General features: G+C 40.5%; 1 long non-coding RNA gene across 4 annotated transcripts; it reads left to right on the top strand.

Annotated features, from left to right (window-relative positions):
• The first annotated feature begins 872 nt into the window (after positions 1-872).
• Positions 873-24685, top strand: LOC106043568 (uncharacterized). 4 transcript variants are annotated; one of them, XR_001211772.3, is made up of 6 exons: positions 873-1148; positions 6813-6981; positions 7106-7191; positions 21407-21470; positions 22686-22799; positions 22924-24685. It is a non-coding gene; the product is annotated as an uncharacterized lncRNA (long non-coding RNA). The 4 variants fall into 4 exon arrangements; XR_001211771.3 differs by lacking the exon at positions 6813-6981 and having other exon boundaries at positions 884-1148; XR_010833547.1 differs by lacking the exons at positions 6813-6981; positions 21407-21470 and having other exon boundaries at positions 886-1148.
• Positions 24686-25621: the final 936 nt, after the last annotated feature.

Genomic DNA, 25621 nt, shown 5'->3' with positions numbered 1-25621 from the left:
TTCACGGGAACAAAAGCATGCACTTGACAATGATTTGTATGATTTCTGCACTACCATATTCTGGGCAGGAAACCAACTTCTGCTAAAAATGCTTCTTTAAGTGGTGCTGACTGGAAATGCTCACATAATGCAAACACTAACAGCTGCGGGACTTTTTTTTTCCTCTTAAGGATATAGGTAGCTTTAAATTAAAATAAAAATATAACGTTTCAAGACTTATCCCCATTACAAATACAATTGTAATGAGTGAACTTGCAGCACAGCCCCGACTTTCAGCTCACAGCTGAAGAAGTCTGAGCCTTGGCTGCTTTTTACATGGAGAAATCCCATGGGCTGAGTCCCTGCTGTGACAGCAGTATTTGGGCCGGGGGCAAGAGAAACCCCCAACACAAAAGCAGCCCTTGCCAGGGGCAGGCTCAGGCAGCTCAGCAGCATAGAGCTGCTTCTGGAGGAGGTTTTTTTTATTGCTGAGCTGGGGTGACCATCAGCAAACTGCATCTGCTGCAGGATGCTGCTTTTGCAGAAGTCCCAGGTGAGCATTTTCCTACAGAATCCTCTCCACGGAGATGTTTGAGCCCCCTCTTTTGCTCCATGTTTCCCAGCTGCTCAGCGAGTGCCCAGGGGTAGCACTTTTGCCCAGCACTCAGAGTGAGATCCTAATCTCCATTCTGCTGAGGCTCGTTTAGGGTAACTTCCACTGCTATCAGCGGTGCTACTTCAGTTTGCCACGATGTAATTGAAAGCAGAATTTAATCCTGAATTAGCTCGAATTAATCTGCTACTAATGTTGCTGATTACAACTCGCTGTGATGATTTAGACAATAAAATGAAACAGACTGGTAATCATTTAGCATTAATGCAAGCAAAAGTGCAAATTAACGGAGGAGAAGAAAGGACCTGCATTTTCAGTAGCTTTCAATTTTGGCCTAATTAAATTTCTTTAATGCAGTCAGAAATTAAAGGGAAGCCCAACAATTGGTCCTTCAGGTGAAAGGAAGGTTGATGTAGAAGCAGGAAGGGCTGGTGCTGAGCTCTGTGCCTCTAGCCCTAAGTTGGTATTTTACAGTTGAAAAATGGTAGTCATATGACAAGTGCAGGGTTCATTTCACTTTACGGCAATAACAGCTTTTTGGCCTAGCGCAGAGAAGGTAAGTTATAGCAATTGTTTGGTATTTCTGAAATATGATATGATAAACTTGGTTAACGTACTTATTTTACAAGCCCCTTGCAAAGCAATGCTGCGTTGTATTGCCAAAACAGCTAGGAAGCCCTGATTTAAATAAAATGTATATAGATCCAAATGGTTATTTTAAATGTACTATTTCTAAATGTTGTAATTCTTTTATAACATGGGTTTTCCAATGCTGTCTTTGTAACAAAGTGTGAAATGCAATGGTTTAAAACCTGTAGCTCAGTTCTGTTATATTGTTGATACAAGTGTTCTGCTCAGATGTATAATGGCCTTTGTAGGGCTGCTAGCAAAGGATTCTTAAATTGGGTTGTTATGCTGGCCATCGCTCAAATAAATAACTGGAGCAGATCTTGACAAAAACATGAATTTCACTCATTTTCATGAGCTTTGTTTGGAATCACAAAATGTGGCTGAGTATAGATGATCAGCTGGAACCTGCTGTCTTTAATAACAATACAATGGCAACCAAATCTTAAATGTTATCTTTTATTTTTGACTCCAATTACCGACCTTTGTGGACTAACCAATGAGGGAAACTCAGCAGCAAGTATCTTCCTGTTTTGCTTATTATCAATAATACTTTCTGTGTGATTATGATAGAAAATATAGTGTTTCCTAATGGGCATTCATTACTTTTGCGATAAGAAAAAGCAAAAAATGCTGATAAGTTTCCCAAGGCTCACATGTCAGAAGCATGTCTTCAATAATTTCAGCAATTAGATTTGTATTTGGGATTAAATGCAATTGCATCACTTGGGTTTTGCTGGCAATGATGAAAATGAATCAAGAGTACTGGGATTCAGGAAATTTCCCATTTACTGATTTATGAGAGGTTTGGTATGTAGCAGGGTGCTCCTAGGTTTGCATCCAGATAGAGCATGAGTGTTGGCAAGGCTCATCTGTGAGCAGGACTGTGCCTGGATCCCACCTCTTGGGGCTGGTTTTCCAGTTTTTGGTAGAAGAATCAGCCCAGGGTTTTGGCCTGGAGGCTGGCACATTGAGGAACCATCCCAAAGCAAGGTGTAGTGTTTCATTTCAAACATATCTGAGATTGCTAATAGGGCACAAAGTGTTTTATGGTGGGTCAGAATGGAGCAAAGAAACATCCGAAACATCCTTTGGTCCCTGTGGGTATTGCCCGTCTAATATAATTTCAATGTGTTTAGGTGTCTGAGTGCTCTACTCATCTCTTACATTGGTCGCGTTGTGTTTTTTAAGTGAAATATTCCCTTCCGTATTTCTCTCCTTATGCATGTTACTTTGTACCCAGTACAGTGATATTACTGTTAATCACTATTATTTACAATTACTGACAATACTCCTGGGGGTTTCTGGTATAGCTGTGTACATTTTTGGTGTATATGCATGGGGAAAGTAGTTGGAATAAAGATAAAATTGGAGACATTTGTAGCAAAACTTTAAGCATGTGTCCCAAGTCAGTAAGATACTCTCCAGGTAATGCATAATGAGATATCTGAATCTTTTGAATTAATAAATGCTCTTGAAGCAGCCCTTATATAATGACAGAGATAGCTCTCAAGATATCAGTGAGGCAAGATTGATGGGCTATGCAGATGCTTATGCCATTAAAAAGACCTTCAGAAACAAACAAGTGGGATTGCTAAAAATGTTGTTTTAAATTAATGTCTGACTTTGAAAACAAATTGATGCCCCCCAAGATAATTGAAAAAGTTAGAAAACAATCAAGGAAGAACAAATTGAGGCTCCATGAGAGACAAAACCCCCAGATAAAGGAAGTCTTTAAATTCTGCTTCCAGAACAGAGACCTTTCTCCTATCTGAGGGATATTTTTTTGTCCTATTTTTTTTTTCTCCTGCAGACAAGGCAAGTCTTGCCTTGACATGGGTAGGACTCAGGTTGAGAATGAGCTCTGTTGGGAGGTGGGCTGTAAGACCCATCCTGCCTATGTAGGGTGTTGTCTACCTCTATATGGAGGCATCCCTCCCTCCATACCTGCCCTGTAGAGGTTACATCTTTCAGTAGAAGGGGCTTAGTGTCATGACAGGGATGGCAGTGGCTGTTGCTTGGGTTGTCCTTGAGGTGCCAGGGCTCGATCCTCCTGGACCAGCTGCCTTGATGCAGTGCCCACCACCTCTCACGGCTCCATCGCTCCTTTCTGGCTGTGGGAGCTGCTTTGTTTCAAAACAGATTGTCCATTTTAATTCAGATGGTTTTGTCTGAAAAGATGAAGCATTAGATCAGGCAACTTTTAAAATGATTAGTTGTGCTTGTTGCTTACACTGTGGTTTCGTGATTCTTCTAACAATATAATATGTCAATATGATGATATTGATTCTTCAGTTAGCTTGGTAATTAATGATAAATTACTTGTACTCCACAGTTCATAAGCTGTTTTTTTCCCTGGCGAATGTAGCTGCTAAAAACTGTAACTGAGGCAGATGGGTGTTGGTGCTGAGAACTGGAAGTGAGAAACTGCAGCAGGCAGTAATGCAAAATGGTGGCCTTCTGTGGTGGAGTGACTGCGGCAGTTGACAAGGAACGACTGACCGATATCACCTACTTGGGCTTCTGCAGGGCCCTTGTCATGGTCCCACATGACATTCTGATCTCCAAATGGGAGAGAGATGGATTTGAAAGGTGGGCTACTCGGTGGATCAGGAATTGGCCCGAAGGTCGCACCCAGAGAGTGGTCAATGGCTCCATGTCCAAGTGGAGGCCGGTGATGAGCGGTGTCTCTCAGGGGTCTGTCCTGGGACCTGTGCTGTTTAATATCTTTATCAATGACTCAGACCATGGGATCGAGTGCACCCTCAGCAAGTTTTCAGACGACACCAAGCTGAGTGGAGCAGTTGGTACAACAGAAGGAAGGGAAGACACCCAAAGGCATGTGGATAAGCTAGAAAAGTAGGCCCATGTGAACCTAATGAGGTTCAGCAGGTCCAAGTCCAAGGTGATGCACCTGAGTCAGGGCAATCCTGGATGTACAGACTGGGCAGAGAATTCACTGAGAGCATCCCTGCAGAGATGGATGTGTGGGGTCTGGTGGATGAAAAGCTCGATGTGAGCCAGCAGTGCGTGCTTGCAGCCCAGAAGCCAAGCAAAAAGCTATGTGGTAAACAATTCTCTTATAAATGATTTTCCCTTGTGGTGCCCCCATTGGAAGATGGGGCCAGTTTCCAGCCTTCGTCCCAGTGCTTTCAGTTTATTCCAATTCTTTCCTTTTTTTTTTTTTGTGAGAAGAAATAACTTTCTTGGCTCAGGTAGGCATTGAAGGACATCAACAAGTATCAATGTGTTTCTTAAAAGCGTGTGAGGGTTATCTGAAGCAGGGCTCAATGGAAAGGGGATAGCCACTTTTAGCCTACAATTATAGCAGATTTAGTTTCTGCACTTTAAAATAAATAAATACTTTAAGCAAGCCCTCAGCAGCCATAAAGCCCTAGTGTGCTTTGTATAGATTTACGTCAGGAGAAACAATTTGCCGCACCAAGAATGCCTCTCTGAGGGGTAGCTGGGAGCGTGCTGGAGGCACTGCACTTGGGAGGCTTAAGGTAATATCTTGAGAAATGTGGTGAGGGACCCATAATGAGAGATGCTGAGTAATATGCACAATAATGGTATGAACTATTTGTGTACTTATTTTTAAATGCATTTCTAACATCAACCCCACCACCTTCAGGGAATAATTTCATTTCCTATTTAATTTCAGATGTTGCAAGTGCCTTAAGGTTGTTATAAATTATGTATAGAACTAAAAGTTACAGTTTCTATTCTTTGCTGGTTACAGATTTCATTTTAAATTAAACATGCTGTAGATCCACAGTTCAGCAGGACATTAACTTGTTTCATTTTCACGATTCTTGTCTCGGTATCTGCAATCAGCAGCTCTGAAAGGTGTGAAATGTTTTATGTCTCAGTGCAGGGTAATCTACATGTTAAACAGCTCTTTGTGAAATTCTGTTCATTTGGGAGAATATTCAAAAAGCTTAAAGTATGGAGGCACAAAGCGATATAGCTAGGCTGTTACATATTATGTTTTCATGAGTCATTTGCTTCTTTTCTGTAGCTAGTAGTAATATTATTAATGCCTATAGTCTAATTAAAGCCCCAGATTCTGAACTTCCTGGAGTTTTATATACAATAATTCCACTGTCTTGATGAACTTGCAGGAATTGTAATTTGTACCAGTGCAGTAAGCTTGACCTACTGTCAAGGTATTTTAACTGCAAATATACTGTTTAGCTACTGTCTTCAGAGACTTCTCGTACAAACTTTTTAAAAGTATGGCAAAAAAAAAATTAAATCAGCATGAGTGTCTTGTGTGAATGAAAACATGCCATTACTTGGATAAACAAAGGTGTTTTATTTTCTCCCCATTGCCTACAGCAGCAGCTTTCTGGACATCACGAAAGTGCATTCACATTGCTACAGCACCTAGCTCTGACTTGTATCACTGCTAAAGTAGCTGTCAAGATAAGCTGCTAACATCTGCAAATCAAAGTTTTAAAACTGGATGGTTCCCTCTTCCTCATTTGTGAATATAAAGAGGCCCTTGCCACAGGAGTACATGGATCAGAGCAGATCCCCTTGAAAGGCTGGAGGCAGAAAATGCTTCCTGGCTCCCACTTAACTGATGTTATGTGCTCTTATTGAACCTTACTTATATTGTGGGGTAGCAGGAGCGTTTTACAAGAAAAGAAAAAAATATATATCCTTATTATATAAATCTTAAAGAATCAATAGATTTTTTTTTTAATGAGAAGTGGTATCAAAGTCTGAGAAGTCACCTTATCTTAACAGCTGCAATAAGTAATCCTAATGATAAAGCAGTAAGTAAAAATTACGCGGAGTGAGGTCACAGTAACTTATTAAATCCTGCTTATTATTTTCATGAGACTAACTTATGCGAGTTGAGCTAGTGAAAAGTTTGTGCTAGTGAGCATTCGTTAAAAATGATTGCAATGATAATACAAGTAATCATCATTAGCAATGACTGTGCTGTTATCTCATTAAAAATGTTTTGTTTTTAATGTGTCCTACTTCAGTCACGATTGTAGTAGGGATGGTTGATACCGTTTAATAATAAAAAATATGGTTGGCTTACATTGTAGGAACCGAAGCATTTAGCAGCTGCAGTGTATGGTCTGAATAGCCTTACTGTAGGTAGGCTTTGGTAGTTTGACTAATTAGAAACAGGTGGAGTATTTGAACATTGAGGGCAATAAGAAATATGCTGCTTCAGGATTTGACAGTTAATGATCATAAGAAGATCATTTGCAGCAGCTGGTAATTAAAGATGGGATCTCTATGAGCAGAAAATTATGTGTTTGGGGATGGAAAAGGGCTTTCATTTTTAACCAGTGTGAAGCATCTTGTCAATCAGAGATTTGCATTTTCACTTAAACAGAAAGGTTTGGAGGCAGAATTAGATCTATTATCTAGCAGCTCTGCCTGCTGGCTGACCTTATCTGCCCACTGCAAACATATCTGTGACTGGGTGGCTCAGCAATGCCCTTGCATACCCAACCTTTCTGCTTAGGTTTCCAGCTCAGAGCTTGGCACTAGATGGAAATTAATGTGATGTCTGATGGTATGCAGTGACCTGTGTGACAGCATCATATTTTGTCACTTTTTCCAGCAATGCCCTGATAGAAGTCTTCAAAACAAGCAGTACAGTGTTGTGAGAGACAGACTCCTGGGGTCTCCTGCTGCTTCCCAGGGTCTGTCCCTGGACCTTAACCCTTGTGCTCCATCACCCGTCCCCATCCCTCTGTGACCAAGCTGGAAGCAGTGCAGCCACAGGAAAGGTCCTGATATGGGGGACACATGGCCTCGTTACTGCTGATGGCATTTCAGCTTGTGTTTACGAGATGTACTAACTCAAACACTGATAAGATTACACCTGTTCTTTTTTTTTCAATTATACTCCAGGATAATATGCTTCAGGAAAAAGGAAAAGCAGCAAAAGGATGTAATGGACAAAATCAACTGGTTTCTGGGTGGATCTTTTCCTTCAAGTGAGTAGACCAGGTGTAGTGGAAGAGCTTGGCATTTATAGTAGCAAATAGTAATTAGTACTGGTAACAACAGTGAACTTTTAGCTTGAGAGCTTCGGATTTAGTTCATTGCTCCTGGATTTTATCCACATAACAAGCGCCTATCTGTATCCGTCCATATGGCGATTACTGCATGGCTGCTGCTGGATCTATGACGATGGCTCCTGACATCCTTCTAGAGCCCTATTAACTTTATTTACAACAAGTATGTGTGGCTGGGGACATCTTAGTGCACGGCTGGTACCTAGAGGCATTTCTGCTGTGTGGCAAGAGGTCTCTTGGGTGTGCATGTCTTTCTTTTCTTTAACCCTCCCTAGTCAATTTAAACATTCTCAGCTTGGTGGTGAATATAGCTTTTCTCCAATGTACTGACTTCAAATTTATGAAAAATCTAGATTTTTTTTAATGTGAGATGAGCCTATTCAGAGAAAACTAGGCATTCTGAGAGACTCTTGAGCTTTGATAAGACAGAGAAACCTCCACAACTTAGGGCTGTGGTTGATTAAAATGTTACTAACATTGTGCTATGAGATATGAACAACAAAGTATATGCATCTGCTCTGCCCCATGCTCAGTAGCTATTTCATGTGTTACATAATGATTTCATATTTTCTTGATACAGAGTTTCTGCTTCTTCGTGACTTTTCTAATTTCTTAGAAGTAATATTTTTATTTGGATATAGAGATTTGTGATGAAAATAGTCATTTTGCAGTGGGTTAATATGGATGACCATGGATTTGTTCTAGCTGAAAATGCAAGAACAGTCTCATGTTTCAATTTCAAATAGCTAAGTTATAGCTTTATGGGAGGTTTGCATTGGAGATCCTATGCAAAGCACCAACAGACCACTAAGTACATTGGCACTCCCAAGAGCTTGTCTCGTAAATTAAAGAAGTGTGTACTCCAGCAATGAAAGTGTTATATAGTTTGTATTTTGAGTTTACATTTAGATTTATGGAAGTTTAGACATGCATTTTTCCTGAAATAAAATATAATTTTATAATACATATGATGTAGTTTTATTAGTTCTTGAGAAATGGAGTGGAATGTTCTTCTTTCATTAGATTGTTTCATTATGAGATGTTAGGATGAGCTCAATTACAAAATGACAACTGTCCTTGCAAAAATCGGCTTGAAACATTTTCAGTGTTTTCATCAACTTAGGTGAACTGGCAGCCAAAATGAATTACAGCATCATATCTGATCCACTAAGGCAACATTTTGTTACTGCCAACAAAGGTTTGTGTGTAGAGGAAATAGGAAGCTGCCCTGAGGAAATGCTGAAGTACCAGTCCTCTGGTAAGAAGAGTGGCTGCTGGTACACCATTTTTGAAGCCGCGAGGCTGTCGCAAGTATTTTGGAAGTCTTAAAACTGCATGTCTAGAAACCAGTAAAAAGCTAGAGATCCAGCAGCTCTGGTTATCTATAAATACTTAACACGAGACAGGGTCTTCTTGGTTGGTCCCTGATAAGGCTGCAGCCAGCATCTCTTCTGACCCACGACATGCCACTTGCTGGTAATATTATCGTGCTGTGTATTCTAGATTAATGACTCCTCTTGCATCGTTTGAATAAACAGATCCTGTCTGCTAACATAGCTAAGAGCATTTGTTAGTTGTAAATGATTTAAGAGACATTCTTTATGGAATAGTTATTTTGAATGTGCTTGTGGGTTGGAAATATTCATGTCAATAAAGAGCAGCAAGGGGAGCAGCTCTAATGGAAGAAAAATAAAGGAAATATAATTAGCATTTAATGATTTATTAATGGTTCATAAATATATAAACAAGATCGTTATACTAATATTAACAGTTCTAGGCAGTTAAAGACAGAAAATTGCTGGCATCATGTATTTGGATTAATGATGAAAGCCCCAAACCCAGCTCCAAGCTGTTGGAGCACCAGGGCTGGGAGTGAGGAGCAAAAGCTCCTGAGATTGTTTTTGTCCCTTTGGGTACAGATGGTGCCAATGGGGACAGCAGAGATGAGTTTTGGGTCGGCAGAGCTCTGTGCCTGTGGCCTTGCTCTGTTAAGCTGAAGAGATGAGGGATGAAGTAGATGTCCCCTTGCCCTCAGGGAAAGCAGCACAACCCCTTCTGCTTCACCAAACCCTGCCCTGAGAGTGTCACAGGAGGCTGAGGGCCCAAGGAGGTCAGAGCCTGTTGTAGAACGGGGAGTGTGGTCAATCCAGATAGCTTCCTTCGTGTCAAAGCTCTTTATTCCTGAATTACAAAGTGCAGGAAATGAGGCTGCCCACCAGAGCAAGCTAAGGTTTCATTTGAAATGTGGTATACTTTTCCTGTCTGGTCTGGCTCGAGGTTTTACAGTGCCATGAGGACAGCAAGCACTTGTGTAAGCTACTGCTGCTGATCAGTGTGCCCTCATTATGCTCAGACAGAGGCAAGAACATGCAGGCAGCTGCCTGTCTGCCTGGGGATTTGATTCCAAAAGTAGAAACAACATTTTTTTATTGTTACTTTGGATAATCTCACAGCACTGGAAATTCCTCCAAGAGCAACTAAACAGTCTGAAAAGTAGCTTTGAGTTAATTAAGCGGCTAAAAGATACCCGTGGTCACATAGAAATACACTGCTTTGGGCATTAGGAATGGCCCTGCAATATTTGTTTCAGGAGGATGCAATTACTCCTCTTACAGATGCTTTGTCCAGCACCAGGTGACCAAGAGGGCTCCAATGAATAAAATAAAAAGACCAATTATGTTGTGTAGGTTACTTAATGAAGCAAAATTTCCATCTTATATAAGGTGTTTCTTCCAGGCCACCAGCTGACAGTGTGGTGCAGCTCGTGATGACTCGGAGCACCTGAGTCACCACGTGGCATTTGACCCATCAAACAAGGCAGCGGACTCATCTGGTGTTAAATGCCCTAGCCGTGGCTTGTAAAGAGAAGTTTTGCAGCAGGGTAATTACACCGATAAACCAAGATGATGCTGTGTGTTTCTGGAGCACACCTGTGCTTGCCCAGTGGTGGCTAGCTGATGGCAGCCTGCGGGCCAGGCTGGGCTCCGTGCAAGGAGCTAGGCCTCAGCAGCGCTGTAAACGATGTGGCTGCTGCAAAAGCTCATAACTGGACGTAAAGGGGATGGGGAGAGGGGGGAGATGTGAGGAGCGAGGTGGTAAGCCACTCAGCAGTCACTGCGAGTGGATCCGGACATGGTTAGCTGAAGACACCCCAAAAAAAACTTGGATGTCACGACCATCTCCAAGGTCTGTGTGGAAAATAGTTTTCCTTATTTCGTTGGCTGCAGCAGAGAGAAGCCACATGGGAGCAGCTGGCCATGGCTCTCCCATGTCAGCAGCCCTTTCTGAGCCCTTTGCACAGTTATTTGATGTTGCCCTCAGCATGTAACAGATACAGATGAACCCAAACTGAAGGGGATTTTACACAGTCTGGTCTGTCTGTGCTGCAACTATCTGCTACTTCATCTGTCCTGAGAAAAATAAATACAGACAGCAGGGACACAGTTGGAAGTTCATGATTAATAGGTAGAATCATTACAAAATAACTATTAGTGTCACTACACTGAATTGAAGTTGTATACTATCCAACCTATGCCACAGCCTACAAGCGAGGCAGACTTGAACATTATTGTCATAAATGGGACATATGTCGGAAAAGTTAACAACATTGTTCTGTTTAATGGAAGTCCAGGTTGATACCAACAAGAAATCTTACAGTGATGCAAGCTTAACTGGTCAATGTTTGTGTCTTGGGGAGTCAAACTTGCCATAAGATCCTGCTGCAGAATTTAGGGAATAACGTGTTGTGTGCCAGGTGGTAGCAGGATGGATGCTCTTAGATACTGCTTGATAGTGCAGATGTTGCAGTGAGACAAATTTGTGCTATTTATCTTATGAAATAAGCAGTGATCTATCATGGTTCAAGCCTCATTGACAAAATTGCCAGCTGAGGTAAAATAATAGCGTTGACTACTGGGAATGAAGAAAAATTGATTTTTTTTAAATCTCATAAGTGATTTGCAGAGATTAAAGTTAGATAATTCATATTAAACATAAAAATTGAGAGAATAAATAAGAAACACACTTTTAGACCAATTAAACAGAATCCATTTGCAGCTTATAATAAACTTCAGACAGCTCCTTGGCCAAAATACAATTTTGGAATTATGATATATGAACAAGTGTATGGGCTGGGTAAAATCTTCTTGCAGCTAATGCTGGACTAGGAGGGTGAATAAAATGGATCAGCTCATTCTATGCATTTCCACTTAAATTCTCCTTAGGGTACCTATGTTTTTGGAGTTGATGTATTGCTGTGATTATCATGGTGTCTGTCAGGAATAGTCCTGCATTTCTGCCTAATTGCTGGGTCTAACTCTTGGTGGGTATCTGAATTTGAACCACCATGAATATATCTAGAAAATGCTTTCAGAGAGGTGGGAATATAAAAAAAAAAAAAAATGATTTCTTTGATTTATTTTTCTGTGAAGGATTAAGACTTCTCAAGGAAATGTCAGAACTCTTTTCACTTATCAACATTGTTACTTTGTTCCAAGGTTATGAATATCTATAGATAAAAGCCATTTTTGCCCAGTTCTAATAATCATTAAGGCTATTAGTACAAGCTTGTATAACACAAGCAATATATTGTGCACTTCTGAAGCACTTTTTCCATTTCTGTAAAGAGCAGGTTAGTTTTCAGTCTGGCAACAGCTTCCTCCTGTCATCAGAAAAATTGTTGTCAAAATATACAAGGCAGTCATGGCAGGTGTCTGGCCATGATCATCTCAAACCATTACTAAAAGGTCAAGGGCTAAGACTTCAGTTAAAAAAAGATAAATTTTTATGCATATCCCTTGCAGAAAGTTTGACACTAGTTCATGGCTGAAGAAAAGTGGATCTTTTCAAGTTGTGGTGTCATATCAGGTTTGCCTATCAAATTATGTCATGTCACATAATCTGACATGACAGAGCTAGCTCAGCTTCACATGTCACAGCATGATGTCACTCTTGGAAGAGCTAAAAAACACTTATTTAGGCCAAGTCTGGAAAACGTGGCTTGAGAGAAAATGTGTGGGATGAAGGAGAAAGTGAATCAAGGGAATGTTTGTATTAACCTTTAATGTTGGAATGTAGACTTCTTAAACAAAAATGATAAAGTTTGCATTTTATTCGTGTATGTATGTTTAAATTGGGTTACGGTGGCCTAAGTCAGGCTTGGGGTCTATATGGGCAGAACTGCTGACCGCGTGGATGCTGAAGGCACCTAATGAGAAGAGCTGTAGGTATTAATGCCTGGCACCTGGTAGGAAGGTTTGGGAAGATGCTTTGTAAAACTAGAATAGTTTTGTGGTGGCAGTAAAGAAAGAATAGGAACTTCAGGAGCCTCAGCTTGAACTCTTTGGGGATTATATCCCTGTTCACACTGCTCTGAACATGTTCATTACTTTTCTACCAAACCCCAGAATTTTACTAAGCGTCACTTGAACGCTAATGTTGAGGAAAATTGCCTGAATGATAGTAATGATGTACAATTACAATAAATACATGGATGTAGCTGGGAGCTTGATTTTCTTTTTCTATTTCTTAGAGTTTTATTATTCATTAAACTTGCTGAGCCCAACTTCCTTCACTTACATCAGTTTCACTACAGTCTTTACTGATGTTACCTTTACTGATACCAGCGGAGTTCAACAGGCATAACAAAAGTAACTAAAAGGAGAATAAATTCCACATTAATTAGCCAGCATGCATGATTTTATGCTGCTTAATGACTCTTGTAATCATCTACAACTGTATAAAGTGAATGGCAATCATACCCAGGCAGAGCTATACAAGAACACATACCTCTCATAATGAATTCACCCATTTTATACTTTTTTAATAGAAAAGACTGCACTGTTCTCTAAAATCATATCTAGAGTATAAATGGTGACAGGGAAAGTAATGATTATAAACAGCCCTCTATGAGCTCAGACTGGTTTTTACCCAGTAGAAAGTGCTATGAGCCCCCAGCCTGTCCTCGTGCTTTAATGAGCCTTTCCAGGCTGGGAAGGATTGGCAGGGTAAAGCTCTTAGGACCTCATCTAAAGACCACTGAAGCAAGCAGAAAGATTATTTGTTTACAGCCCATTATAGTTCAGTTTTGTATGGCAATTCCCAGGCTTGCTGGTTTGTTTTATTTTTGTTAACAAGACAAGAAGGTTTTGCTTTGCAGGAAGAGCTTCAGGGTTCCTCACACTGAAGAAGGGTGCAAGCTGGTTATCTAAAGATCTTTGGACCAGGGTATACAAACAAGTCAGGATCTACTACATCAGGCAAAGGCTTATTCTGACATGCACAAGCTGTGAGTTTGGCTCAAGCCCAGCCAAACACAGCATTTTTGTAGGAAGGTGATTGTGTTCTCTGTTGCTGTCTCCCAGGTATTTATTCACGTGGGTAGGGAGGTTAATGTCTAATCATCCCCCTTAGGAAAGTCCATAAAGATATTTCACGTTAAGTACAAGCACACCATGTTACTTTCTATTCTGTTGTGTAGGTGTTTAATCCAACATGATTTTGTCTTTCTGGCTTTGGAAGCAACTGTCAAAGGCTCCAGGATAGACCTGGTGTCTCAGTGAGTGGAGCACCCAGCACCAACAAGATATCAGTCATCCCTAGTGTTTAGAGATGCTCAATTGCACATAAATGATCAATAGAGCCAAATCAGTGCTGAATTGCACCCAGATTAGACCTACTATGCAACACTACATTTCTGATTATTACTGCAACTCTGAGCCACAACTTCTCTTTTTACCTGCAATCAAGCATATCAGTGTTCTCTATTTTTGTTTTTGATATTGAAAAGAAAATTAAGGTTGTGCTAGGTTTCCAAATGTTATGGAAGTGATTCCCCAAATACCCCTGAATTTCAGGAATATCTAATGGACTGTGTGTGCATGAAGTTCCTGGCCCCATCTAGCTGTGCTGTCACTGAAAGGGTGAAAAGGAAAGTTCAGCTGCTGAGGATACAAATTAAAATGGTTTCCTCCATTTGAAAAGATGTGGAATTTTATACTAGATTGGATTTGACACCATACCACTAAAGTGAATATAATTCACTGTGATCTTCTTGCCATTTAGAACCAATGGCCCATTCATGTGTAAATGCACAGAGTTAAAGAAAAAAAGCATGACAAAGTAAAGATAGACTATAATGTCATCTGTATCTAAGCAATCAGCTTCATTGTGTCCCTGTGACAAAAGGAAGAGTAAATATTAAACTTAAAAAGGACCACAGTTTTACAGTCATTCAGGAGTGTAGGTTTTATTACAAAATATATTCAGCAGCTGTATTTTTAAGTGTGTGTATATCAATCCATATTACAGAGACCGCGTGAACAGACTACAGAGGCTAATTCACTGCTTAATACTGACTCACACCTACTACAGAGACAGAAATTAAGCATCCATGTAAGGAATGTTTGTAGATGATTGTTCGCTCTCTTAAATAGAAATATTACCTATACCTGCCACTCTGTAAATAGCACAAGATACAAGAGTTAATTCTTTGAGCCCATGGAAGCTGTGACATCCCCATCCAGTGAAACCTGCCACAGAAACAAAATTCGGAGCGGTGCAGGAGGCTGGGCTGCAGGGGCCTGATCCGGAACCAGCCCAGCGGGGGCTGCCTGCAGCTGCTCGCCCTCCCCAGAGCAGGTTCTGTCCCTGCTTTTTGGTAGTTAAAATGAGCATGTGTACCAATGGGCACGTAGTCAGGTCTTCTGTATTATTTTCCTTGGCATGCCAACTCCTCTGTTCTGCCAACGCTAAGCAAAGGAGTGCTTGCTGCCCCCGGTGCTTGCTGCATCCCTAGATCCCATTGATTTCAGGCACTGGCCAAAATGATTTGCAGCTCTTGCAGGCTTGCTAAATGCAGCTGCATTGTGAATTGTTTCATTTTCAGATCTGTTTTGTGAATTGATTCAGCACTTACGCTGTAATGCCAACACCTTTTTTATTTAGATTGCTAAGGTTTCTGACAGATGTGCTGTGGCTCTCCTTAAACAGCATCCTGAGACCCCCAAACCCAAATGTTTACAGATTTTGTGCCTGCATTCTAATGTCGTTTCAAGTAGTTACTAAATGTGTTTCCAGTAGTAATCTACAGCACACTAGATGAAGGTTAAAGGAGAAAATATACTGACTTTTACACTTTAATGGAATTATTTATCTTAATTGTTTAAATATATTCCCATTAATCTACTACAACAAAATATCCATGAAGACTTCTTAATTTTAAGCCTCTTTATTTTTTTTGGTCCTCATTTAAATCTCAGGACAAGGTGATTTATCTCGGATAAAAACCCCAACACATTAACAGTAAATTTACATGGTGACACCACCTCAGGAAGCAATACATCAAACACAAACAGCATGCAAATCTTTCTTGAGCCCGCAACTTCATTATCTGTGAAAATCCATAAAAAGTGTATTTTCTGTTTATAGCTAAGTAGTAGTCAGAAAGGGCTAAGAGACTTTATATTTTAACACACTTGAGAACGTCTATTCATCATCATCTCTGCAACATTCTAGACAAGACATTTAATAATTCTCATAACATTTTTCTTGGCCTGTGGTTGAGAAACATTAATGACGATTCAGTTATAGTTAAAATATTAGTAGTTAACCATGCTATTATAAGGCCATTACATTTTCTTCATAGCCGTAGCTATTTTTAAAAATGTGCATAAGGTACTTCTGTGTTCGAATCTTCAGTATAATGTGCATCAGGTGCACTAAATATGCAGTATGTTTGCATTGTCTGAGATGACTCTGAGTGGGGACTGATGTGGTGACCCTCCTGTTTTGGGTAACAGGAAAATAAAGATAGGAAACGTGGGCAAATAAGAACAAGGACGTTTTTTTCTACTGGTTTGTGAACTTCCAATAGACTCACTCTTCTTTACGCCATAATTACATTAATTTCTGTTGAAAACTTTGAACCTGCAGTCTGAAGGAATAATGAAGGAATACAGCCAGCACTTTCTCTGAGGCTTTGACGTCTCCTGACGTGCTCTGTTTCAGCCTTTTTCTGGTCTTTGTTTTGTACCTTCATTCATTTATGGTGGTATAATGACAGTGGTAGTGTCACTGCAATTTTAGGAAGAACTATTTTTGAACTTAAACAAAAAGAATTTTTAGAATGCATATTGAGAACTAGGAAGACTAAGAAATGGTAGGTAGCCATCAATTTAATGCTATGTTAGGTGCAATTGGTGCTGTTTAGCAACTTTAGAGGAATACAAATTTAGCATATTATGTATTTACCACATTTTAAGACTGCTGGAACTCTCAGCAGGGGCAACTTTTGGTTTCATTGAGTCTTCCACCAGAATCGGCCTCTGCATCGTAGGAAAAGAGGCTAGGGACAGAGTTATGAGTTTAGGGTCGTTTCAGCTCCTAGGTCAGAGAGGGTCGAAGGTGGGTAGGAAGAATACAGAGAAATATCCAATTTTGGAATGAGAAACTGCCGGTGCTGAAGATACTATTTGACATTAATACAGGCAGCTTGTGTTTAAATGTGACGAGAAGGTTATAATTGAAATGTTAGAAATATATTAAATACCAAATTATATTGAGCACAGTAGTGCGAAAAAAACTTTTTTCAGGATTCAACTAATGAGCACTATGGAAAATAAGAGGAAATAAATTTAAAAGAAAAGCCCTAGGTGAAAATAGAAGATGCATTATATACAAATTACAAGCCATCTAATAATGCCAGCTTTTTAATTGCTTCAAAATGTGGACACATTTGCATTATTAGGCTGGAGCCATATGTTTCTTCATGGGACCTGACAGCCAATGGATTCATTTATGTGCCCTATTCCAGAGAAGGAAGCAAACAGTGCTGCTTATCATTTATTCACGAGCTGATCAAATCTTTTGCAATAAACGCTTTTTTTTGTCCAGTGAATCTTGATTTAGACTTTTTTAAGGAATATTGCTTGTTATTTCCACTGAGCAGTCTGAGGCACAGTATGTGTTGTGCTGTATGTTGTGGCTCCCTGAGTGGGTTGTCTTCAAATCTCAATGAGTTTTTCATTTGCCCGCAAGTTTCTTGAAACCTTGTGCGCAGGACAGAAGTTTGTCTACTTTCAGATAGCACAAGCAGAGAAGGAGATTGTTATGGAAAACTAAGGAGTTTAACAGTCATTTGATCAAGGACAAGGGAAATCATCCTCAAGGAGAACATGTCGGTATTCTTGATTATTGATTGGTATTCTTGAAAGAAAGCAGAAAGAAAGATGTTTTATGGATTTTTTATTAATTTTGAATATTGATCCATTTTTTGCATGTGACAGCTCACTCATCAGATTTAAGAACTAATATCATTCCATTCTTCTTGCAAGAGATCCACTGTAACAGAATACATTTTTCTGGGGAAGAAAAAGACTTCAGAAATGTCTCGTGAAGAATGAGTGCTACGGAGTGCAGTGTATAGTATAAACTATACAATATCTGCCAGGTTTAGTTAATTTGTGACAGCATTCTGCATGTGGAAAATTGCTGTGGTGCGGGGAGTAATGCTTTTAGTGCTCAGAGGCACTGGCTGCAATTGCCGGTGATATTTGCGGTGTTTAAGAACATCATAAGGAAGAGGGTTTCAGATAGATCTTGAACTCCTGTGATCTTTGCCTGTTCAAATTAGGTTGTCAGTTAATAGGTTATTTTATTAATATGGCTGTTCAAATGTGTGTTTAATCAAAATATAGAAAGCCTAACCTATGAAGCTCAAATGAAGACGTTGTCCTGGTTTGGGCTCCATTGCAGGGTAATTTATTCCATAGTTCACATGATGATGTAGCTCTTCCATGGACTGACAGCTGTGGCCTTTTGCTCGTGTAAGGTGGGTCTGGAGTCTGAACCCTGAGACGAACCCTGAGATGACTTCTGCATGTCCTGACTTTTTATGCCTAAATTCTCTAACCATTCTGCATAGATGAACTAAACCCATTAAACTCCCGGAAAGGCAAAAAAAAAAGTAATTATGCAAGAAATGTGAATAAATTATGCATGAGAATAAATATATTAAATTAAAGCACTTCAGATCAGATGCAGGCCAACTCACAATGTGTGTGCTATATAGCAGTGAAGTTGTATGAACACAGAGATTGAGATCCACATCCATAACAAACAATGCAGTCTGTTACATTTTAAGTCGACGGATTTGCATTCATTTGTATATCATTTTCTGTTGAAGAGTCAATCATTTTCTGATGTTTGAGCAAGTTCATGGTACGATATGCAAACATTATAAAATTTAATCAGATGGCATTAGATTTGTTGAAGTAAACAAACCTCAGCGATAATGACAGGATGTTATGGATTTCTGATCACTTCTATCATTCAAATTTAGTTCAGTGTTGTAGAGTTCATTACTGAAAAGAAGATGGCGATGCATTCTCTGAGAGGTTATAGTAGCTTAGGACAAATCCCTGATTGTTGTATGCAGTATCTGGTGAGAAAATCAAAAACTGGACATATCACTGGTATGCATAATGCCATAGACTAAAGTACACCAGGAAGTTTTGCCGGCCCCCTGAGTACATTTTGTATTGATCTTAACCGACATGTACACACGTTTCGATGCTCCTTTTCAAAGACTCATAGGAAATAAGGCTGGAAGTGATCCTTAACAGTAAGTGTTCAGTTACTGATTTCCTAAAATTTGCAGATAGGCCTGTAACTCCATCAAATAAAAGAATATCATCAGTGTTATATAACATGATAATATTAAAGTACTTGACTTATTAGATTATTATTTTTCTAATAAACTATAATTTAGGTTTATTAAGTTAAAAATTAGAAATGTATATGCCTATTTTTCTGCTCTGTGCTTATCATATAGCAACAAATGTCAGTATTTCTCCAGCTTGTACACCAAGCAGAGTTGGTGGTAAATATACACTTCCCACTAAAAACTAGATTCATCACTGATGCTTTATTCTTTCTTAGTATTTAGTTTCTGGGCTGGGGCACAGAAGTTACCCAGAAGTGCAGTGAGCACGCTGGGATGGCTGGGCTTGACTGCTCTTCTGCTGCAAGGCAAGGACTTTGTAGTGCATGGGGCAACATTACTCCTGCTGCTCCTGGTAAATCACAGCTACTGCCCACGTGAGGGGTCTTCATGGTGCCACACTGTGCTCCACTGCCCCTCGTGCAGATCTGTGTTTGCACCTGTGATAAATGTAGGTAGTCACCAAAGTCCAGGTGTTGTGTGGGAAGTGATGAGGATAACGTGTACAGGTAAAAAAAAAAAAAGGGCTTTTTTTTTTTGAGGGGGGTTGACAAAATTGAGTTGTTTGTAATTACATTGACATAATTTCTCAGTACCTGTAAGGGAATTTAAAGTTTATCCTAAGTGCAGTGGGGGAAAAAAAAACAAAACAACAATGAAAAAAAAAACAGCCCTCAGTGGTCTATTACATATGCTGAAGTGCATGTGACATTCTACTCAAGAAAAGAGAGTGGCTTTAAAAAGAATATTTCATTTGACTCCATCTGCAATGAAGAATGGGGAATGAGAGTAAAATAAATAGGACTAAGACAGGAATGGGAAGATCTGATTTATATTGTGGAATAGAAAAACATAAATTCTTTCGAAGATACTGAAAAAGCTTTGCAGATCAAGACACTAAAAGGGACCATTCTTCCTCCAGTTTGGCTGTTTTGTATGTTTTAGTCTGAAGTTGCCCGTGGTACATTCAAGAAAGGAGCAAGGCTAGTGTGCCTCTGTAATGCAAAATAGAAGTGGGCTGTTCATCATTATCCTCAGAAGAAGTATATTTTAATGGTAGGCTGATTTTTCTGCATATTATATAAAGCCCCATTTTTCAAGAATTAGAAATGTGAAAACGTTACATTAAATGAGACACTGAAATATTTAACCCATTTTCAGAGGAGAACAAACACTTAAAAAGGAAAAAAAAAAAAGTTAAAAAAAAAAAATTGAAGAGTATTCGCTAGCTATCATGCCTCAGATATCAAGTTATCACTTCTCCAATGGAGCCTGGTGGGCTGTTGGGGAGCCGAAGGAGCCGGGTTTCCAATGGGTGCATCCCGACGGACTGTCTTCATGGGGGCACAGGGCTGCCTCAAGTCCAGCAGCCGCCTCTCTTACCGTGTAATGGTTTTTCATCAGAAGATGGCAGCAAAATCTTACGAACCATAACACTCGCTATCCTGCCTTGCCGTCATTAGGGTGCCAGGGACAGTGTGAGGGATCTGCTGGAGCCATCGCTGACCTGTTGTCCTTCTTCAGCTACCCTGGACAAAGCCGTATTTTATCCTCACTCAATGTGTATCAAATGCGGTGGGCTGCATCCTCTCCTTCCCTTTGACCAGACAGCTATTATAAAAATGCTTCATCGGGGATCTCTTCATACCACCTGCAAAAACAGACTCCGTGGGTGTCATTAAACCAGCTGGGAGCCTTTGGGAGCCTTCAGCAGCCCTGCTGCACTGCAGTGCTGGGGGGCTCAGCTCGCTCAACGGGGGGAAGCTGTGGCTGCCCACCTTGGCCAGGGCAGCTCCTGTCTCCTGGCGTTGTGACGGCGATTTGTTTGGACAAGAGGACAAAGGCCTGATTCAGGCTTCTGTCCTTCAGCTGGGCCAGCCATCCTTTGGGTGGTCTGTCTTGTGTGGGACCATCTGGGGCTGGCCACTCCTTGGCCGGTCCATGGAGCCCTCTTGGTGTGGGTTTGCAGACAGCCACTCTTGGGTGCCTGCCTCCTCATGCTCATAGCACAGCAAGCCCAAGTGACTGTTGGGCTCCCTGTTGAGGTGTCAGGAGCCAAAACACAGATTTCTATGTGCCACCGTGGCTCTAGTCTCTGCCCTCCAGCCATCAGGCTTTATTTTGTTCAAATACTTAGCGCTGCGGTTTCACGTCCTTCTGTGTTTCCTCAATGCACAGTATCTGAATTCTGCAAGGACACTACTGCTGTGGTGAGGGTTCAGCTGGAGCAAGCACTAAGCGTTTGCTGGTTGCTTTAATCTCTTTAATCTATTTGTTGGCTCATAGTTGCTCTTTGGGAATGGAGTGCTTATGTTAGAGCTGAAGCTTTCCTGGAGGGGTTTGGCTGCATGCTGGTGTCCATCTTCTTATAGGAAAAAACTTAACCAGAGGTATAATTTGTTTCTCCTACTACAGGCAGCAACAGCTACACAGACCTTACCTCTGCTGGTGCTCTACAGAAGCGATGTTGAATTTTTAAGTATGTAAACAGGGAATGATATTTGTGTACGCTAGTGCTTAACACCACCTTAAAAGTGATTACATGTTATTAATACAGAATTCATGATTTGGTCCCACTGTTGTGTAATTTGTTCAATTCCTAATCCTTTTAGAATAACCTCAATAATAAACACTGCATTTCCATATAGCATTCTGGGCATCTTTCCTCTAAAGAAGTTTCTGTAATTTATGATCTGTAATTAGAATCCAATTTAATTATATGTCATGCGAAGAAATGCTTCTTGAGCAGGTCTTTGTTTTTATGCAGCTGCTGGAAACACAGATGAAGCTGTGGGGTATAAGAAACAGTTCAGAGGTGAGGGCAAAGTGTCTTCAGAACTGATCAGTTACTGACAGATGAATGTAATCTGCCATATGGGCTGTGTGGCATCATATACAGTGTCTAAAAGATATACATGTAAGCTTGCATAGCATAAGTCATTTGATGCAAAATATATAATGGCACATTTCTGTATGAAACTTAGCAAATCAAAGACGGTGTTTGTACAGTTTCTTTCCTTTAGGAAATGACAACAGAAAAACCTGAAGTAAAAATTCTGAAATGTTTTTTTCCAGGGTTTTCTTCATACGCTCAGAAAGATACAGGAAAAACTTTATCAACTGTATTATTAACTTAAGGCTAATTCAGACTCATTTTTTGCCTCGAACATGAATAATTTGAGACTGACCTGATGATGGTTAAAATTCTTTCTTGTTTAGCTGAAGGAGCATGCACTCATTTCATTAACTTCTTGCAGGCAATATTGGAAATTACTTAATTTGACTTTGGAAATAACTTAATTTGTTGAGATTCATGGCAAAGGTTTTTGGAAAACTGCCTGCAGCAGGAGGTGCATGTAATAGATACATATTTCTAGCTTGCAGGCTATGGTGGTATATGAATTGATCATATAAAAAGGTCTGTATCTTGGGAAGGTCTTCAGAGAATGCAGTGAAGTTACAAACTCACAGAAATGGACAAAAAAGTGTGCTTCAGACTAGATTCAGTGACTTCATACACACTTTTTTCCCCTACTGCTGATAAAAGTGTTGGAAAAAAGGATGGCATTGGGCCCAGGTGATTAATAAAGGGCAAATAGTTGACTTTAGAAAAATTTAGCTGTTCTAGTTATTTTTACTGAGCAGTAATTGATTTCCTCCATGAAAAATGTCTGAGCGCTGTTCATCATTTCAGCCGAGACACGTTAGCACAGCCAGGACCGTGTCGGTGCTCCCAGCTGCAGAAGGTGTGCTCAGCAGACGGACGGAGCGAGGGCAGGCAGGGATCCGCAGCAGCGCCTGTGCCGGGGTAAGAAAGCAGTCGTGTGGGGGCTCTCCAGGACTGCTGTGCGCAAAGGGAACTGAGCAGGAAAGTCACTCTAAGGACTAGCGCTTAAATGTGCACTGAAATATTAATGCAACCTCATTTTCAGATGGCAGGGCTCTCTTGAATGAAGCCATATGTTGTACTCGCGGGGGACGAGAGGCGGCTTGGTCTGGGCTTGGAGAAACATGGAAGTGTTGAGAAGATAGACCTGAGTCAAGTTCAGGGTTTCAGCAGTTTTCAGCTCTACTCTCCTTTCTCCTTCAGATTTTAGAAGACAAGACATGCTGCAAGAGCAAACAGGATTGTTTTTTTTTTGCATCATATCATTTACCAAGCAGTTAAACCCCCACAGATTTTTAGGCTGCTGCCGTACTTTTTTCCGCACTTCAAAGGATTAAAATTGAACACGTTCCAAGTGAAAAGTAACAGCCCAAACTGACAAATCAAACTAGATGTAACCCTGTGTTTCATTATTAAAGCTTGATGTGTTCAGGCTCAGTCTCCCTGGCACAGGGAGGATCGTCCTGCCTCCTCTCGGATGTCTGTCCATACCCACAGCCGTGGGCTCATGGCAAGTCTCCTGCAACACCTACCAGCTCAAGCCTTGTTTGGGCTGTTCCTCATCTCTTTCATGATGAGACACTGGACAAGCAAGTGTTACATCCATCAGTGAGAGGGCATTACCTGTAGGAGAAGGCTGACATCTCTCCTGGTTTTACAGAGGCATCTGTGGTGCCTCCTGCAGGGGCGGCCTCCAGGCTGGCCGTGGCATGGCGTTAGTGGTGACACAGCTGTAACCTCCGGCAGCTGCCAGCCCTTCTTGGCCAAATAAAGTGACTGTTTAAGCCTACCTCTGTCATTCCTCTGGTTTGCATGAGGTGCAGTGCTTTTGGGATTATTTCAGGGCTAGCTGCCTCACGGTTGTATTTCTAAGCGCGGTCAGTCATCTCCAGGCAGTGTTTTGAAGTGTGATTGGCTTAGTGGAGCCGCTTTGTGAAAACTGTAGGCTCTTATAGATCCCCAAATGGAGGTGCAGGCAAGTTGTGACGATAAGAGTCTTTGCAGCGCCAAGTATCTCTCCGCAAATTGCATGTCTGGCTTTTCCTGCAGCATCGCAGGGAAGTCCTGCGGGGCCCTGTGTTCAGGGGAGGTGTCTCCTCCTCCGTGCTGACAGCCAAATTGCACAGTGCCATGGATAATTTTATATTCAACGCTTCTCTAATGTTGCATTTCCATGTAAAAAATTGCTGTCTTTGCCCCTAGGAACATTATAAAGCAGCCTGAAACTATGTTCAATAGTCTTAGCATTATTTCATACCTCTCACTGAACAAAGTGAATGATGAGTTGCTTGTCCCCAAATGGATGATGAATATGAAACACTACAACAGAGGTCCTGTGTGAGGATTGATGGATTTGGGCAATGCCTTTTTTATTATTTTCTCTGTAGCTAAGTTCTATTCAAAACCCTTCTATTCAGAAACTCACCTGCGAAAATTAATTGAACTGCTTTATGTACATTGGACTAATTTCTATATTTTACACTACCCTTTCTAAAATGAATTTAAAACGAATGAATTAAATGACTAAAATGAATTTAGTCACTTTAGAAATCACAACATGAGGAGGTTGGGAAACTACCATGCAAACACTAGTTATCATTTCTGTTGAAATATTTCATATTAACGTAATTGACCGAGAATTAGGTTAATTTTTAACAACATATGGCAATTATGACTGGAAATGTTTGAGATACTTCTGATTTGTTTGTATCATGGCTGTAAGTGTTAGGAGAAACAATGTGAAATTCCTCCTGAATCGAACTATGTGTTTATTTCCACTGGATAATTTCCTGCAGCCTAAGTGAACTATTAAATTAATCACACCATATTTAAAGGGTAGCATTTACATTGGTACGACCAATGAATCATAACCAACAATTTACTTTTTATAGCTGAGATTATAAGAGAACATACCGTATATTAGTAAATGATCCACAAACACCTCTCTTCTATGAATGACAGCCGTACATTCAAAATTTTAATCTAGGATAATGAAAAAAATCCCCTCTCCCTCAAGCCTCCTGGAAAAGCCGTGCCACTTGGTGCACCCTGGTGAGGAACTGCAGCTTTTAGCTGGTGTGACGCCGCTGTGGAGCCTCCCCAACCACACGCACTCCAGCTTGCTTGCTGGGTAGCCCTTTGGTTTGCTTTTAACTCATTCAGCATAGGTGTCTACCAGGTTAATCTAAGGTTACTTTAGCATTAAAAAGAATATATTTCAGAAAAGTCTTTGTAGACCTTCTCTAAAGAAAAGCGGTTGCATGAGAATGGGTAGTTAACAATAACCATTTAAATTACAGCTCTGCAAGTCTTATCTAATATAGTGGGCTCAGACCACGAACTCCTTAAATTCTAATATAAATTCAGAGGCTCTCATTAATTATTCCTTTTATTTTTGGGAGCTGATGATGGCAGCAGCATGAGGGATGTACTGTGCATGGCTCTTCCAGTGATTCACTTCTGGCCTTAAGCAAAGCACTTAATGCGTCTGTGGCTTACCTGAAGAAGGGGACAGCACTGCTTTCCTCCATGATCGAGCTGGTGCCAGCTTTCCTGAATTAATGTCTGAAAGATGCTTTGAGTTCATAAAACAAAGGAAGCCTTGGATGACTTGGTATTTGCCAGAGAAAATCATAATCTGCTAGCAGTTACTGCAGAGGTGTTTGAGACATTGCAGTCACCTTCTGTCAAATGCAGGGAGGTCCTGAGTTTCTCAGAAAATTGGAGGGATAATTCATTATATT

The sequence above is a fragment of the Anser cygnoides genome, chromosome 9 (assembly GCF_040182565.1).
Source record: "Anser cygnoides isolate HZ-2024a breed goose chromosome 9, Taihu_goose_T2T_genome, whole genome shotgun sequence".
Lineage (NCBI taxonomy): Eukaryota > Metazoa > Chordata > Aves > Anseriformes > Anatidae > Anser > Anser cygnoides.
This window is presented reverse-complemented; position numbering and strand designations above follow the sequence as displayed.